The sequence below is a fragment of the Rutidosis leptorrhynchoides genome, chromosome 4 (assembly GCF_046630445.1).
Source record: "Rutidosis leptorrhynchoides isolate AG116_Rl617_1_P2 chromosome 4, CSIRO_AGI_Rlap_v1, whole genome shotgun sequence".
NCBI lineage: Eukaryota > Viridiplantae > Streptophyta > Magnoliopsida > Asterales > Asteraceae > Rutidosis > Rutidosis leptorrhynchoides.
Genome location: NC_092336.1, coordinates 42,976,748 through 42,997,239, shown reverse-complemented (window position 1 = coordinate 42,997,239; position 20,492 = coordinate 42,976,748).

The following is a 20,492-nucleotide window of genomic DNA, read 5'->3' as shown; positions in this document are numbered from 1 at the left end:
GTTTAGGGTTTAGGGTTTAGGGTTTATGGAATAAACCCAAAACACCAAACCCTAAACCCTAAACCCTAAATCCTAAACTCTAAATCGTGCTAAATTTTACTTCACAAAACATTGAAAAAAAACATTCATATTCTTTACAAACAATATTATCTTGAATGTTATTTTTGTCGATCATTTTTCCACCTAAATAATAACATTCATTACAAAGTGTCTCTTCTAAATGTTCATATTTTCGTGTGATCTTGATGCCGGAAAAAAAAAATTCAAAAAAAAAGAAAAAAAAATAATTTGCTTCCCCCCGCTTCCCCCCGATTGGTTACTTCCCCATTGATCCTGCCCCTATATATATATATATGGTGAGGATCCCCTGAGAACTCCAAATTGGAGAGAACCGAGAGAACTCATAATTCGAACAAAAAAAAACTAGGGGCGAACAATTTTGGACTTGTTCGAACATAATTTTTTGGTGCACCTTTTTTTTTGTAGAACATAACCATGTAGAACATGTTCGAATTGGGCTAATATTGTTCGAACTCAACTTTTTTATGTTCGAATTCAGAATTTTGTTGCATCTTTTTTGTAGAACAAAAAAGCTTTAGAACAAAAACATGTAGAACAAGTTCGAATTGGTCACTTTTTGTTTGAATTGAGCCTTTTTTGTTCGAATTTAGATTTTGGAGGACATAAAATTGTTCGAACAAGGACAAAATTGTTCGAAATCCTTCAATTTTGTTCGAATTACTAGAAATTGTAAAAATTGAATGTTCTACGATTCAATTGAGTGTAGAACAAAAAAGATGCAACAACTTGCATCTATTTGTTCGAATAGATACAAAATTGTTCAAATTCAAATAGATGCAAGTTGATGCACCTATAAAATACGTAGAACATAGGATGTAGGACAAAAGTTGCATAACAAAAAATGATTGATTTCAAGCATTATATGTTCGAAACTTAGTAAAATGGTTCAAAATTTCAATTTGTTGAATCAAAATTGTGTTCGAACTTAATTTAATTTTTGTTCGAAGTTAAAATTGTTCGAACTTGGTTCAATTTGGAAAATCAAATATGAGGTGCAAGATCGAAGATGCCACTTACCTGGATGATACTCTTCGTATATTTGTTACCATTTAAATCTCACATGTCACTAAAGTGAGTGTATTTTATTCTTTAGGTAGAAAAGTTGCTATCCACTGAGCAAAAAGCCACCGATTTTAAATTGGTTAATTAATGAATCATGGAAAGTGAAAACTAAACACATGGTGGTAGGTGGAAATAATTTGGTAAACAAAGTGATTGTAGTGTTTGATGCTTTACAAGAAATAGAAAGAACTACTAGCTATTGATTGGGCTAGTAAAACAGAGTATCATAAGCTTTGATTTATCCATCATATGAGTATCATACTCTCAGATCTATTATTTGAAGTTTGCAGTTTTGGTTTTAATTTTTTTATTGTAAGAAGGAAATGGTTATAAAGATGAAGTTTTTGATTGTGCTCTAATTGAAAAATATTGGGGATCTGAAGTTTTGACTGTGCCCTAATTCAAAAAAAATTGGGGATGTGAAGTTTTTGTTGCATCTTTACAAATTGTTCGACCAACTCCCAATTTGTTCGCCCGCGTCCCTTTTTTGTTTGAATATGAAGTTCTCAGAGTTTTCGTTGCTAAAAAGTTCTCATTTGATCCCTCTACTATATAGTCCAGGGATCAAATGAGAATCAATTTTGCATTAAGAACTGTGAGACTCCTATATTCTAACAATTTTTTTAGCGGGCGAACAAAAATGCTTTCAGTCGAACCATTTTGATCAGATATACTATTTTGGATTTGGATCTCAACATATTTACACAAAGACAATATCATAACAACAAATGAATTTAGTCTCAATTTATTTTTGCTATTGTACACGTTCCATACTCAAGTTCATATGATTACTTCATTGCTATTCAGATCATAACATAATACTCAAGTTGTTCATCTTCATCGTTCATCGACTTTTCACGTCATTTTGGTCTCCAGATTGATTGTCAACGAATTGATGAAAAGTAAAAGTGTAGATTTGTTCTAAATCTGTTTGTGATTGTTTCTGTAACTTTTAAGATCCAAACACGAAGAATCAAGCTCGAATTTGAAAGGTCAAAGCTTGAACACTTTAGGTCAATATTTCAATTAATTTGATTATGTGATTTTCTGATGAAGATGAGGATTGACGAAGATTAGAAACGTGATTTTGAACAACTTTCATGAAGGTTTTGAGGTCTTAATAATCCTCTGATCGTGAGTTTCGGTTTTGAGCTTCATATGAAGAAAGTATCATGTTCATCGATTGATTCTAACAAAGAACTGATGTTTTGGGTATGATTTATTCACATAATTTCTTAGTCGATGGTTCCGGAATCCATTTCCTTTAATTTGAAGCTTCAAATCAGTTATTTGATGAGCCTCAATTTTTGTGTGTTGAAGAAGAAGCTGGTCATGAACAACTTGCTCCAAAATTGGTTCTACATTTTATGCAGGCCAAATGCGAACAAAATTGGTGAAATTACTATTACTAATATAACTAATACTGAGTAGAAAAAATTTGTGAGAGTACTATTTAATATTTTATTTTTCACACCCAACCCCCTAACCTTCATTAAAATACAAATCGAACCCCCCTATTTTATAATACTATTTAATATTTCATTTTTCACACACCCAACTCCCTAACTTTCATTAAAATACAAATCGAACCCCCCATTTTATACCTATATTCTAAAATATTATTTATCCATCACTAACACTAAAAATATTAAATAATAACACTCACCACGCTACTACTGTGCTACTTTTTTTTTTTGTCTCAAACGATAAAAAAACAACTTTCATAAAAGGAACAACCCTTCAATGCTACCAAAAGATGTCAAAAAATATTCTTTTTTACAAAATAGATCAACTAACTTTTTTTTTTAAAAACCCGAACGCTAAAAGAAGCAACTTTCACAAAGGAATTTTTTTTCAAAATAGATCAACACTTTTTTTTTAACTCGCATTCAAAACGGAGCCCCTGCGCGAAGCGAGGGCTCCACAACTAGTCTGAACAAATTTGGAGAAATTTGAACTTATTTATGTTCTACAAGATCATAATTTGAACAAAATCATGTCCAATTTGAACAAATTTTGAAAATTTGAACATATTCTACAATTTTGTGCTCTAAAATTTATGTTCTACATTTTCGTTCTACATTTTAAGCAGCTCATTTTTTTGCTCGAATTTCTTCATTTTCGCTCGAATTTCACCATTTTTGTTCGTCCGCCATTTTTTTTTTTGCTCGAGTTTCTTGTTTTTGCTCGCCCACCAATTTTTTTTGCTCGAATTTCACCAAAAATGCTCGAATTTCACCAAAATTGCTCGAATTTCAGTGTTTTTTCCTCTCCCGCCACTTTTTTTTGTTCTAATTAGAGTTCTCAGAGTTCTCTCAGACTTGGAGTTCTCAGGGGATCCTCTCCCTATATATATATATATATATATATATATATATATATATATATATATATATATATATATATATATATATATATATATATGTCTACAACTTAATTATGTACGGTAGTTAAATGATTTTAAACTTAAACATTTGAGATTAGTGCTTGCTTCCTATTAGTTCACAGTAATTGAACTATAAACAACAGACTCTCAATTGAACAATAAATAAGAATTATAAGAACACGAATTGAGAGAACACGATATGAAATATATGTTTTATAATATTGATCGTGCCAAAAGATACATCGAATGAAAAGCACACGTCCCTATTTATACAGATCAAAAACCAAATCTGGAGATTTGGTTTTCAAAACTACTTAGCTATAAATATGGAAAAGATAAACTAAAAACAAACCAAATTTGCTAATAACTAGGAAGTAAATTCTGGAGATAAAATCAAATCTTCAAAACAAATCTTCTTAAATAACAAGCATATCTCCAGAATATTCTATGGCTTTTGCTTCAAGAAATTTTCAAGCGTTTACTCCAGCAATTTCAGAGTCTGCAACTGCAGACTCTAAACCTTCAGACTCTAAAATCTGCAAAATACTTTTGACTCATCAGATTATTATTTCTATTTTTCCCAACAATCTCCCCCTATCTGATGATGTCAAAACAACCTGTACTCCTAAACAAACATCTTTGCATACTCCCTTTCAATTAGCTTGCACTTGCCCTTCATATGAAAAATTTTCTTCAACATGCTCAGCTTGCTATGCAAGTGTTTTAACAACTGCACCCTGAAAGGAGTTGTCTGCTGTGTTTTACATCTGGACTAGTAAACTGATCAACATATCAATGCTAGCCCCTTCAAACTGATCACACATAATTAACATCCTTTGATTTCCATTTGTCTTGATCATCAAAGCATCAAAATACTCAACATACTTATCATCAACAAACTCTAAATGTTCAGGAACATCATACCTTTCAACATGTCCCTTAGCTCTTCTCTCCTTCATCTCTAAATCAAACATTCCACAAAATACCTCATAATCCTTAAGACTTATAAACCCTTTTTCAAACACCAAATGTACCAGCATATAAACTCTCTTCAACACTTCTTGCACAATAACTTGATCATCTGTATACTCCTGGATACACATAGCTATGCCTTTCCACTCACAAAAACCCAATCGAACAATTTGATTCAATTTAACTCTTATTCTCCTTGCATAGCAGCAACCACAACAGCACTAGTGCTTCCTTGAATATCACCAACACCACCAACAGCAACCATTTGAGTATCACCAACACCCCTATCAGTTATATTCTCCCCCTCAACCTGATGCTCCCCCTCAATTTGAGCTCTCTTTGATTGCTCCCCCTCAACACTTGCAAAACCTGCATCTGCAGTACCTGTACCTGCATCATCTGACCTCTTTCTTTTCTCCCCCTTTTTGACATCATCTAAAGGCAGAGAAGATATGACCTTCCAAATTTCAGTATGTTGATTCTTGAGAGAACAAATATCAGAAGCAAGCCCAGTAAAACATTGTCTCAGTTCATCAACAACAATCATCCTTTTCTCCAGCTCAGCCAACCTGTGATTAATTTCTGTTACAGACCCTGAACCACCTGAACTAGTCAACCCCTGCATATCCCCAACCAACCTCCTTACCTCCAACAGCTCATCTTTTGAACCAAAATTATTATTAAAGTTAAGATTATTAATCTTAGACTGCACACCAGAGAGCTTGTCATCAAAACTCCTTAGTCAACTTGGTCAAAGCCTGATGTAGGTCAACTATGGTGACTGGTGCCTCAGTCTGAGAAGTAGTGCCAGAAGATAAGGGTAGGGTTGGTATGTCCTCACAGCCTTCCTGTTGAAAAGTAGGGCGATCTTTGGACATAGAAGGATTTGAGGCATGTATCACACCCTGTGACATGAGTGTAACATTGGCAGCCTGTGCAAGAATGTGTAAGGATGAAACATTTTGGATGGGTAGTGACAGACTTAAGTTTGGGGTAACAGTTGGCTTGGTCATTGCAGCTGGTTTTTGGATTTAGTTATTTGAGTCCAGGATTGGGACTTCTTCAAATAAGTCAACTGAGTGGGTTTCTTCAGTGACTGTAGTGAGGGTATTCAAGTTAACTATCCTATCAGGTTTAGGTTGGGTTAAAGCACTGCCTTCACCAACCTCTGGCAGAGGTGATGAAGTAGTACTAGAAGCACCTTGCCTAGTAAATTTTTGAGGTAAATTCACAAGTGCTGTAACATCTAGGGTTTTAAGTATGGTGGTATTCTCAATATGAACTGGTGAGTTCATAAGGTTGGTTAAATGGAGATTTTGTTCAGTAGCAGCGGGAGAAGATGGGTTAGAATGAGGTGGGATTTTCTCATTCATGTCCTCAGCCTGCTCTGTATGTGTAACATCATGGGGTGGAGTGTACCGTTAATTCCAATGATACCAAAAAGGCTCTCGTTATTAGTTTTAGCCCCAATAAGGCTCTAGTGTGCGGTTCATCCGTGGGTTACAAGCTTGTGTATTCAAAGTTGTTCCCTGTTTCAAAACAACCACACGTCGAGTAAAATTACCGAGCCAACTAAACCCGGTGTCGGTGTAGGGCGAAAAAGATACTCGAGAATGGCAATTTGTACAATCAATTCAATTCAATTCTGGGGTAACAACTCAGACTTCGATTGCTCAGAATCTGCAGGTTGGTCTGCACGGCCAAGATTGATCCAATGCATTATAGCAAAAAGTTATCAAAAAGATTGACACAATCATTATCAAATTAATACTCCTGACAAAAAATTTCAAAAGGTTACCATTAACCCTCAAAAGAAATTACCGATTTTCCCCTTGTAAAATAACCCTTTTTACTAAAGAAAAGAAATATTTTAAGAATTAAATAAGAAAACAAATATACACCAAAAATAAAATCTTTCCAGACTCTGAATAATTTGATGTCACCCAGACTCTGAAAATGACATATTCCAGACTCTATACACACATTTTTTTTTTTCATTTTTCAATTTTTTTTTTTTTTTTTTTTTACAAGAACAATTTAGAGAGTATCTTCACTTGACAACATTTTAACAGATGGATTTAACATCCCAAGTTGTTCAAGAAGATAAAAATGCCTTTTCTTCAGGAAGTGCTTTAGTAAAAATATCTGCTAGTTGATCTTTAGTACCAATATGCTTCAAGACCATTTTGCCCTTCTCAATACAATCTCTAATAAAATGATGTCTGATCTCTATATGCTTGGTTCTGGAGTGAAACACTGGATTCTCAGTAATAGCAATAGCACTCTCATTATCACACATTATTGGAGTTTTGGTCAATGTTAACCCAAAATTCAAAAGTTGATGTTGCATCCATAGTAATTGAGCACAACAACTTCCTGCAGCAACATATTCAGCTTCTGCTGTGGACGTGGCCACAGAATTTTACTTTTTACTGAACCAGCTTGAAATGTCCCGTTCTTATTGATTAAAAACGTTCCATATTAATTGATTTCGTTGCGAGGTTTTGACCTCTATATGAGACGTTTTTCAAAGACTGCATTCATTTTAAAACAAACCATAACCTTTATTTCATCAATAAAGGTTTAAAAAGCTTTACGTAGATTATCAAATAATGATAATCTAAAATATCCTGTTTACACACGACCATTACATAATGGTTTACAATACAAATATGTTACAACAAAATAAGTTTCTTGAATGCAGTTTTTACACAATATCATACAAGCATGGACTCCAAATCTCGTCCTTATTTAAGTATGCGACAGCGGAAGCTCTTAATAGTCACCTGAGAATAAACATGCTTAAAACGTCAACAAAAATGTTGGTGAGTTATAGGTTTAACCTATATATATCAAATCATAATAATAGACCACAAGATTTCATATTTCAATACACATCCCATACATAGAGATAAAAATCATTCATATGGTGAACACCTGGTAACCGACAATAACAAGATGCATTTTTTAAGAATATCCCCATCATTCCGGGACACCCTTCGGATATGATATAAATTTCGAAGTACTAAAGCATCCGGTACTTTGGATGGGGTTTGTTAGGCCCAATAGATCTATCTTTAGGATTCGCGTCAATTAGGGTGTCTGTTCCCTAATTCTTAGATTACCAGACTTAATAAAAAGGGGCATATTCGATTTCGATAATTCAACCATAGAATGTAGTTTCACGTACTTGTGTCTATTTTGTAAATCATTTATAAAACCTGCATGTATTCTCATCCTAAAAATATTAGATTTTAAAAGTGGGACTATAACTCACTTTCACAGATTTTTACTTCGTCGGGAAATAAGACTTGGCCACTGGTTGATTCACGAACCTATAACAATATATACATATATATCAAAGTATGTTCAAAATATATTTACAACACTTTTAGTATATTTTGATGTTTTAAGTTTATTAAGTCAGCTGTCCTCGTTAGTAACCTACAACTAGTTGTCCACAGTTAGATGTACAGAAATAAATCGATAAATATTATCTTGAATCAATCCACGACCCAGTGTATACGTATCTCAGTATTGATCACAACTCAAACTATATATATTTTGGAATCAACCTCAACCCTGTATAGCTAACTCCAACATTCACATATAGAGTATCTATGGTTGTTCCGAAATATATATAGATGTGTCGACATGATAGGTCGAAACATTGTATACGTGTCTATGGTATCTCAAGATTACATAATATACAATACAAGTTGATTAAGTTATGGTTGGAATAGATTTGTTATCAATTTTCACGTAGCTAAAATGAGAAAAATTATCCAATCTTGTTTTACCCATAACTTCTTCATTTTAAATCCGTTTTGAGTGAATCAAATTGCTATGGTTTCATATTGAACTCTATTTTATGAATCTAAACAGAAAAAGTATAGGTTTATAGTCAGAAAAATAAGTTACAAGTCATTTTTGTAAAGGTAGTCATTTCAGTCGAAAGAACGACGTCTAGATGACTATTTTAGAAAACATACTTCCACTTTGAGTTTAACCATAATTTTTGGATATAGTTTCATGTTCATAATAAAAATCATTTTCTCAGAATAACAACTTTTAAATCAAAGTTTATCATAGTTTTTAATTAACTAACCCAAAACAGCCCGCGGTGTTACTACGACGGTGTAAATCCGGTTTTACGGTGTTTTTCGTGTTTCCAGGTTTTAAATCATTAAGTTAGCATATCATATAGATATAGAACATCTGATTGGTTGATTTTAAAAGTCAAGTTAGAAGGATTAACTTTTGTTTGCGAACAAGTTTAGAATTAACTAAACTATGTTCTAGTGATTACAAGTTTAAACCTTCGAATAAGATAGCTTTATATGTATGAATCGAATGATGTTATGAACATCATTACTACCTTAAGTTCCTTGGATAAACCTACTGGAAAAGAGAAAAATGGATCTAGCTTCAACGGATCCTTGGATGGCTCGAAGTTCTTGAAGCAGAATCATGACACGAAAACAAGTTCAAGTAAGATCATCACTTGAAATAAGATTGTTATAGTTATAGAAATTGAACTAAAGTTTGAATATGATTATTACCTTGTATTAGAATGATAACCTACTATAAGAAACAAAGATTTCTTGAGGTTGGATGATCACCTTACAAGATTGGAAGTGAGCTAGCAAACTTGAAAGTATTCTTGATTTTATGTAACTAGAACTTGTAGAATATATGAAGAACACTTAGAACTTGAAGATAGAACTTGAGAGAGATCAATTAGATGAAGAAAATTGAAGAATGAAAGTGTTTGTAGGTGTTTTTGGTCGTTGGTGTATGGATTAGATATAAAGGATATGTAATTTTGTTTTCATGTAAATAAGTCATGAATGATTACTCATATTTTTGTAATTTTATGAGATATTTCATGCTAGTTGCCAAATGATGGTTCCCACATGTATTAGATGACTCACATGGGCTGCTAAGAGTTGATCATTGGAGTGTATATACCAATAGTACATACATCTAAAAGCTGTGTATTGTGCGAGTACGAATACGGGTGCATACGAGTAGAATTGTTGATGAAACTGAACGAGGATGTAATTGTAAGCATTTTTGTTAAGTAGAAGTATTTTGATAAGTTTATTGAAGTCTTTCAAAAGTGTATAAATACATATTAAAGCACTACATGTATATACATTTTAACTGAGTCGTTAAGTCATCGTTAGTCGTTACATGTAAGTGTTGTTTTGAAACCTTTAGGTTAACGATCTTGTTAAATGTTGTTAACCCAATGTTTATAATATCAAATGAGATTTTAAATTATTATATTATCATGATATTATCATGTATGAATATCTCTTAATATGATATATATACATTAAATGTCTTTACAACGATAATCGTTACATATATGTCTCGTTTAAAAATCATTAAGTTAGTAGTCTTGTTTTTACATATGTAGTTCATTGTTAATATACTTAATGATATGTTTACTTATCATAGTATCATGTTAACTATATATATATCCATATATATATGTCATCATATAGTTTTTACAAGTTTTAACGTTCGTGAATCACCGGTCAACTTGGGTGGTCAATTGTCTATATGAAACTAATTTCAATTAATCAAGTCTTAACAAGTTTGATTACTTAACATGTTGGAAACATTTAATCATGTAAATATCAATCTCAATTAATATATATAAACATGGAAAAGTTCGGGTCACTACAGTACCTACCCGTTAAATAAATTTCGTCCCAAAATTTTAAGCTGTTGAAGGTGTTGACGAATCTTCTGGAAATAGATGCGGGTATTTCTTCTTCATCTGATCTTCACGCTCCCAGGTGAACTCGGGTCCTCTACGAGCATTCCATCAAACCTTAACAATTGGTATCTTGTTTTGCTTAAGTCTTTTAACCTCACGATCCATTATTTCGACGGGTTCTTCGATGAATTGAAGTTTTTCGTTGATTTGGATTTCATCTAATGGAATAGTGAGATCTTCTTTAGCAAAATATTTCTTCAAATTCGAGACGTGGAAAGTGTTATGTACAGCCGCGAGTTGTTGAGGTAACTCAAGTCGATAAGCTAATGGTCTGACACGATCAATAATCTTGAATGGTCCAATATACCTTGGATTTAATTTCCCTCGTTTACCAAATCGAACAACGCCTTTCCAAGGTGCAACTTTAAGCATGACCATCTCTCCAATTTCAAATTCTATATCTTTTCTTTTAATGTCAGCGTAGCTCTTTTGTCGACTTTGGGCGGTTTTCAACCGTTGTTGAATTTGAATGATCTTCTCGGTAGTTTCTTGTATAATCTCCGGACCCGTAATCTGTCTATCCCCCACTTCACTCCAACAAATTGGAGACCTGCACTTTCTACCATAAAGTGCTTCAAACAGCGTCATCTCAATGCTTGAATGGTAGCTGTTGTTGTAGGAAAATTCTGGTAACGGTAGATGTCGATCCCAACTGTTTCCGAAATCAATAACACATGCTCGTAGCATGTCTTCAAGCGTTTGTATCGTCCTTTCGCTCTGCCCATCAGTTTGTGGATGATAGGCAGTACTCATGTCTAGACGAGTTCCTAATGCTTGCTGTAATGTCTGCCAGAATCTTGAAATAAATCTTCCATCCCTATCAGAGATAATAGAGATTGGTATTCCATGTCTGGAGACGACTTCCTTCAAATACAGTCGTGCTAACTTCTCCATCTTGTCATCTTCTCTTATTGGCAGAAAATGTGCTGATTTGGTGAGACGATCAACTATTACCCAAATAGTATCAAAACCACTTGCAGTCCTTGGCAATTTAGTGATGAAATCCATGGTAATGTTTTCCCATTTCCATTCTGGGATTTCGGGTTGTTGAAGTAGACCTGATGGTTTCTGATGCTCAGCTTTGACCTTAGAACACGTCAAACATTCTCCTACGTATTTAGCAACATCGGCTTTCATACCCGGCCACCAAAAATGTTTCTTGAGATCCTTGTACATCTTCCCCATTCCAGGATGTATTGAGTATCTGGTTTTATGAGCTTCTCTAAGTACCATTTCTCTCATATCTCCAAATTTTGGTACCCAAATCCTTTCAGCCCTATATCGGGTTCCGTCTTCCCGAATATTAAGATGCTTCTCCGATCCTTTGGGTATTTCATCCTTTAAATTTTCCTCTTTTAAAACTCCTTGTTGCGCCTCCTTTATTTGAGTAGTAAGTTTATTATGAATCATTATATTCATAGATTTTACTCGAATGAGTTCTCTGTCCTTCCTGCTTGATGTTATGCGAGGTGTATATAAAATAGTTATTAATTTTAGCAGAAAACACTATTAAATACGATACAATTTTACACAAGATATTTATTTATTTATAGAATGGATATACTTAAACCTTGCTACAACACTTATAGGCAGTGTACCTAATCGTAAAGTAGTGTAGTTTTTAGTAAGTCCGGTTCGTTCCACCGGGAAATCTTTAAACAAAGCTCAACGCTATATTAGTTTACTTTTATAAAAATACAAATATATATATAAGTAATATTATTATTATAAAAGGGGGGTTTTTACCGTTTAATGACCGGTTTGTCGATTTTAAGACTTTAGTCGCAGTTAAAACCTAATGTAAAATATAAAATAAATACAAGACTTAAATTAAAGCGTAAAGTAAATAACGATAATGAAATTGCGAATAATAAAAGTGCGATAAAATAAACTTGCGATAATTAAAAAGTACGATAATTAAAAGTGCGATTAAATAACAATAAATAAAAGTGCGATAATTAGAAGTGCAATTAAATATAAAATAAAGAAAATTAAATATGAAATAAAAGAATTATGCTTATTTAAACTTCCGTAATCATGATGTTTGACGTGTTGATTTTAGTTTTATGCCCATGGGTTAATTGTCCTTTGTCCTGGATTATTTAATATGTCCGTCTGGTTTTTGTCCATAACAGTCCATCAGTCATAAATATAAAGTGCGAGTGTCCTCATCAAATTATTCTTATACCCGAAGTTAAATATTCCAACTAATTGGGGATTCGAATTGTAACAAGGTTTTAATACTTTGTTTAATGAATACACCAGGTTATCGACTGCGTGTAAACCAAGGTTTTACTACTTTGTTAACAATTACACCAATTACCCTTGAATGTAATTTCACCCCTGTTTTAATTATTCTAGTGGCTATTAATCCATTCCCGTGTCCGGTTAAATGAACGATTATTCGTACATATAAATACCCCGCCCATCGTGTCCGATTGAGTGTATATGGTAATTTATAGGGACGCCCAATTGTAAATCTTTATATTAACATTAACAAACTTTCATTTAGTTAAACAAATATAAAGCCCATTAATAGCCCATAGTCTAATTTCCACAAGTGTCGTTCTTTTGTCCAAACCCCAATTATGGTACAAAGCCCAATTACCCAATTTTAGTAATTAGCCCAACATCATGATTACTTCGTTTTAAATAAGCATAATAATAACTTAGCTATGAGACATTAATATAAAAAGGTTGAACATAACTTACAATGATTAAAAATAGCGTAGCGTTACACGGACAGAATTTCGACTTACACCCTTACAACATTCGCTAACATACCCTTATTATTAGAATTATAATTAAAATTAAAATATAAATTATATATATATATTTTACGTATATATGAGAGAAGAGAGAAATAGAATATGAAAAATGATCAGAATTCGGTTTGCTTTATAGCCAGAGTTGAAATTTGGGGCTCCGCGACTCGCGGCAAAATCCTCTTCAAACTCCGCGAGTCGCGGAGAATGTATTTACAGCTCAGTCCTTGGAGTTTTTCTCTGCCGACGGTTTTTTATTTATAAATATAATATATATATAATTAATATAATTAATTATATATTATATTATATTTATATACATAGTTAACTTGTAATTTTTAGTCCGTTGCGTCGAGCGTTAAGAGTTGACTCTGGTCCCGGTTCCGGATTTTCGAACGTCCTCGCGTACAATTTAATATCTTGTACTTTGCGTTTTGAATCTTGTACTTTTGTAATTTCGAGACGTTTCTTATCAATAATTAGAACCTTTTTGATTGTCTTTTGTACTTTTGAGCTTTTTGGTCGTTTGCGTCTAAAATTCGTCGAATCTGTCTTTTGTCTTCACCTTTTATTATTTAAACGAATATCACTTGTAAATAGAACAATTGCAACTAAAAGCTTGTCTTTCTTGAGGAATAATGCTATGAAATATATGTTCGTTTTTAGCATTATCAAATATTCCCACACTTGAGCGTTGCTTGTCCTCAAGCAATATCGTCTTGAAATACTAGAATCACTTCTTTATTCTTCACACTTTGTACATCAGTGATTTCTATACGGCGGTATAAACAATGGTAGTAACGATATGGTTTACAGTCCCACATGACTATAAAAATTTAGATCCATTAAGGAAATTGGATCTTTATGAAAACATTTGATTTTTTTGAAATCTAATTTTTACCCTAGATAAGTTTTCCGGAATAACCCTTTACCGGTGTTTGCAAAATATTTTTGTGGGTTTGGTGGGTTTCAGATTTGAAAATTTTAGCTCAAAACTTGCGGTTTTGTGTCACCCACTTGCTAACCTTGTATTTGGAAAGCAACACGTCCAGTTTACTTGTCCCGTATATTACCTTTCGGCAAACTACCGTCCGGTTGTAAAGGAAAGCGTTGAACAAGCAACTGTTAAGGCAATGTCCCCTGACATGCTTTTAATTATGGTCTATAACGTGTCGGACGCAATTACTATCCTTGGTAGGAGCAATAGTAAAGCTCACCCTTATAATTTTTCGGTCTGGCACAAGGTCCTGTCTTTGACCACTATGCAACCACCGTTCTTACGGTTGACACCCGATTTAGTTCAGGTGACCTAATGAATTCCAGGTGAATTCCTAGGATTTTACGTTCAATGGTAATGAACGCATTGAAAATAGGGTTTTCAGAAAACAAATCGGTTTATAATTTTGATCAAAATATTTTCTCGTTTAAGCTCGAGTTTAGATATCATCGAATTCCATGAGTTTGTAATTCTCAATCTTTAAGGTCAATCTCTAGGATTGAGTAATATCAGTCTTAAAAGCTGATTTTTAATCTTTAAGGAGATTATCCTTTCTGGGGATCTGATTCATTAGTCTTATCCAGCTAATTTGCATGGTGCCCCCCCCCCATTGTACGAGATAAATCCTTCTCATGGTTAGGATAAATCTGACCACTTGGCGACCCTGTTTAATGCTGAGGTCCGTGGATTTCCTGCTGATTTTAGTGATGACTTTTCTAGATTTTTCGTCAACCTACAGCTGGTCTGGACGACAACTTCATGACCTAAATCAAGAAGCGCGTTTCTTTTTCGGAAGACTTTACTTCCTTTTAATGATGGAATTGATTCATCATGTAGATCCATCTCTTCTTTTCTTTCATCGGGTAAAACAGTTTAGTTTAGTCCAAAGCAAAAGTATTTTCAGTTATTTGTTACAGATATATGTGACATATGTTTAAAATAACTTGGTAAATTTTCCCACACTTGGCTTTTATTTTCCTTTTTATCGTCCTCTATTCCACTTTAAATGAATTTTAACATTTTAGTTTGTTTCTCAATTTATGTCCTTTCCGAGGTAACAATAATTTCGGTGTTAAAACCTAGTTTTATCGTTCATAAATATGTATAACATGATTTTGAGTTCATTTAATTGAAAATTTTTTTTTTTTTTTTTTTTAAAATTTTACTAGAATTGGGTAGTCAGTATATAAGACTAGGGCTGTTCTTTTTTATCAGAGAGCACTAGATTCTAATACAACTACTGCTTTACTAGTATTTTTAATGGTAACCAAGTGTTTAATATAAAAATTTTAAAATCCGAAAGAATTTAACCCCTTCCCACACTTAAGATCTTGCAATGCCCTCATTTGCAAGAAATCAGTAACAATTTAAATTATTGAGGGTGATTTGTGTGAAAATGATTAAATTTTACCAAAGTTTCCAAATATATTGGCGTTTGTTTGCTGAATGATAAATGGTGCACATCATTTGTTCATTCCGTCTTGTTGTTATTTCACATATATTTTGCATCTTGTCGTCAAAATTAGTTGCTTTTGCTGAACTTAATGCCAGTCTTTGAAAATGCGTTGTTTTACCCTGTTGTGTACATAAGATAAACTGCAAACATATATACATATTTTTGAAGTTTGGTATATTACCCCACATTCAAAAATTATTAAAGTCTAAGAATAAAAGTTAGATAATTATAAAAATGATTACAATATTAACAAAAGTATTAAACGTATCAATAATTACAAATTACAAAATAATAAAAAATAATAAATAAACTAAGGATGATATTGGTACCAATAGGGGTTCCAGGCATAACCATAAGTGCTATAGAATGCTTCGGCAAGGTCATACGTAGGATATGGTGGCTGCATCTCTATCGACCAAGGAGGGAAGATGGGTTTCGGTGTAGGAATATAGTTTCTACCTATATGTTGGCAATGAGCTATGATCTGGTTCTGATGAACTTGCCAATCTTCAAATGCTCTCTGTCTAGCATTTTCGTATTCCTGAGAAGCTATAAACCTATGCATTTCTTGCATCTCATTCCCCCCTCCTACATTACCTTGCTGCTGGTTTCTCTCCACCTGTGGATGTCTACCATGGTATCGTACTGCGGCGTTATTTCGCCTCTTCAAAACTTTCGCACCATGGTATACATTTAAACCTATAGTATCGCGGGGTTCTGGTTCTTCTACTAATAATCCCCCCCGACTTATATCCACACCGAGATATTCACCAATCAAAGTAATAAAAATTCCACCTCCTATTATGCTATGTGGTCGCATCCCCCGAACCATAGCTGATAAATAATAACCCACACAATATGGTATACTTACAGCGCTTTGTGGGTCTCGAATACACATATGGTAAAACAAATCCTGTTCATTTACTTTTTCTTTGTTTTTACCCCTTTGTGTAATCGAATTAGCTAAAAACCTATGTATCAGTCTTAATTCGGCTCTATCTATATCCAAATAAGAGTAATTTCCCCCTTTGAAACGGTGATGGCTTGTCATTTGACTCCACACACCGTGTGTATCAAAATTTTCATCTATCTTTCTACCGTTTAGTATCAATCCTCTACAATCGGCAGACGCTAACTCCTCAGGCGTATATATACGTAAAGCCTGAGCCATGTCCAGTAAAGACATGTGGCGCATCGAACCGCCTAACAAAAATCTAATAAAAGAACGATCGGTTAAACTAGCTACCCGATCATTCAACTCTATACTACATAACAATTCTTCACACCATACTTTATATACAGGTCTACGTATGGTGAATAAACATATCCAGTCATTAAAAGAAGAATTACCATACCTCTGTACAAGTAATTCCCTAATTGGCCCGGCTAATTCTACAGCTTCTAAGGGTCCCCATTCTATGACCCTCGGTACCTCAACAACCTTAGAGTGAAGAGTATGCAAACCCCGTTGATATTTTGGATAATCTATCCAAAGTCTGTCAAATCTCAGGTTCGGGTACAACTCTTCCAAGTGCATATCGGAAAAGGTCATGACTGGATGAGGTACATCCTGCTTGTAGTAGTTATCCACCTCCTGTTGTTCCAAATTCTCAGCAGGAGCATTGCGGGCTTGGGATGAAGATTCACCCCTTTCATTCTGCAAAACACATCAAACACAATTTTTGTGCATCCAAATATGCATTAGTGTCAGCAAAATCATCAATCAAAATAATTACAATGACATTATCAATTTATATCAAACTTAAGCTTATTTTCACATTTTTATCAAATCTACACTTTTTCAAATAAGCATATACGAAAATGTTCGCCAAGTTCATAAGCATTCAACTCAAATAACATGTCAAAATAATCATTACTAGCAATTAAACAAGTCTCAAATGGCATTATCTTTCAAAAATCAAGTTCATGAATTTTAGACTTGAAAAAAAGTCCACTTTAATTCTCAAAATCATGTTTAGGCTCAAAGTTTGGATCATTTAACTACCTAGACATGTTACACTACTCAATTTAGCAACAATTCATGACAAAAATCGGCCATAACCTGTTTATATCAAAAAGCCCCAAATTGCTCAAGAACACAAACCCTAGATTACTCAAAATTTGAAGTTTAAGGCTTCTAATCATGTTAAACAGCATCAATCTAGGTTATACAAGCATAATACATAAACAATTTAAGCTTAATTACACTAAAAAGCATCAAAATCAAATTGGGGAAAAATTTGCTCAAGAACACCAAATTTCAAATTAAATGGTGTTTAGGTGTAGAAATTTACCGTTTTTCTTGAGTAATTCTTAGATAGCATCCTTCTCAACATGATTTTAGCAAAAAATTTGGTGATTAACGGTTAAAAATTGGGATTTTTGGGGGTGTTTTTCGGGTTTTTCGGGTCTATTTTCGCAGCAGTTTTTGAGTTTTTGGGTTGGGGACTGAAACTGATCGTGCAGCTCTTTTTATTTTTTTCTGTAATCCGGCCCCTCCGCGAGTCGCGGGGATTTACCCTCCAAACTCCGCGACTCGCGGAGTTTGGTATATTTTTTTTTTTTTTTTAATCATTAACTTATTAAAACAATTAAGTAATTAATTTTAAAATTTTGTTTCCCTTGTTATTTAGGACGAGGTCGTTTCGGATCGATGTCCTAGTCCGTCCTTCGACAAAATTTTAAAATTTATCTTTTTGTAGCGATTGTTTTAAAAGCTAAGATTTTTGGGTTTTTTCAATGTTTTTGACATACTCTAATTCAATAAGATTAAAAATAATGATAATAAAAGTTCTCGTCCCTCCCTCGGGTAAAGCAATTTCGGTTCAAAGACCTAGTCTTCAACTTACGACGAATTTTAAAAATCATATTCTTAACTTAATGAGATAAAGTAAATTTTTGTTTTTAAATTCACAAAACTTAAATATGAAATTCAAAATTAATATTAAAAATTCACACCAAACTTAAAATTTGAAATGCATAAAATTAAAAATTTATATTTTAAAAATTAAAAATTCACACCAAACTTAATTTAAAAATTTATAAATTCATATCAAACTTATATTAATTTTTCAAATATTTACAATTTTAAATATATTGTTTTTACAAAGTTTACAATATTAATTTAAGATTTAAATATTAATTATAAAAACATGGTAAAAAAAAAATCTTTTTGTCTTTTTATCCCACTTTAATCAATCAAATATTATCAAAAATATGCGCCCCTCTTTTCGGTAAAGTAATTTCGGTTTTAAGACCTAATTTAACTCATGACGAATTTTTGAAATATTTTGGGTTGATTGTTTAAAGATATTTATACCTTATAATAAACGTTAAATTTCGCAATGATGTAATAAATTTTTGAATGATATCAATAATTTCGGTCGCCAAACCTAATTTTATTTAATACCAATTTAATACTTTTTAGCGAACAAATTAGCGTTTATTATCAAAAGGTTAAAAATAAAAATAAATAAAAACTGTACAGACATACCTGTGAAATAGATTTCTTAGTTATATGATCTATCCCATTCATAAGATAGTCGGTTTAATTGGTTTTCCATGGCTACATAGGCGTAACCTCGAGCATTCAGTGTCTTTTCTTCTAAACATATGAACGGTCCGTCTCTGCATAAAGTAACAAATTCGGTATTTGAATAGGTTTGATTATTTGAACATTTACCTCCATGTGACTATTTTCCGCATTTGTGACATCTTTCTAGGTGTCGTGCTCTTCTTTTCGCTGCGGATTTTGATTTTCCTTTACCAAATTGTAACTTATTATCTTCGCATCTGGATTCTTTTCTAACTCCGTCCATTCTTTCTCTGATTATTGATACTATTTCACTCGGTAGTATGTCATTATTACGTTTAGTGATCAAAGCGTGTAGCATTAGACCATGGTTTAGTTCACAGTCAGTCTTCATTTTGTAAAAACCTAAAAAAAATAAAAATTCAGAATGGGGGGAGAAGACTAGTTCTTTAGGGTCTGCTAGGGAAAGACCATTCGGGTTCCATTTTCGAGAACTACACGAAAACAGACAATCTAACTCTAACAGAAATACATATTATCCTTTAAAGACTTGATTCTCCCCACACTTAGTTAGTTGTGGTATCGAAATTGTGATTAACTTCGTTGTCGACTTCCATCGGACCATGTATGTAATGTTTAACTCTGTGACCATTAACTTTAAATTCAATCCCATTTGAATTTATCAACTCTATCGTTCCGTATGGGAAAACTCTTTTGACTATGAATGGTCCAGACCATCTTGATTTCAATTTTCCAGGAAATAGCTTGAATCGTGAATTGAAAAGAAGAACTCTGTCTCCTTCTTTAAATTCTTTTGAACTTCTGATTCTTTTATCATGCCATTTCTTCGTTCTTTCTTTATAGATTAACGAATTTTCGTATGCTTCATGTCTTAATTCTTCTAATTCATTTAGTTGACTTAATCGTAGACGTCCGGCTTCATGTAAATCAAGATTACATGTCTTCAAAGCCCAAAATGCTTTGTGTTCAATTTCTACTGGAAGATGACATGTTTTTCCATAAACAAGTCTAAAAGGTGTGGTTCCAATTGGAGTTTTGTAGGCTGTTCTAAAAGCCCAGAGTGCATCCTCCAATTTAATGGACCATTCCTTCGGATTTGATCCTACGGTTTTCTCTAGAATACGTTTTAAAGCTCGGTTGGTATTTTCAACTTGTCCACTTGTTTGTGGATGATATGCGGTGGAGATTTTATGAGTTACTCCATATCTTTTAAGAACTTTCTCAAGTTGATTATTACAGAAATGAGTACCCCGATCACTTATTAAAGCTTTCGGTGTTCCAAACCTTGCAAAAAGACGTTTTAAAAAGTTGACTACAACTCGTGCATCGTTAGTTGGGAGAGCTTGTGCTTCCGCCCATTTAGATACATAATCAATGGCTACGAGTATATATAGATTATTATGAGATTTTGGAAATGGACCCATAAAGT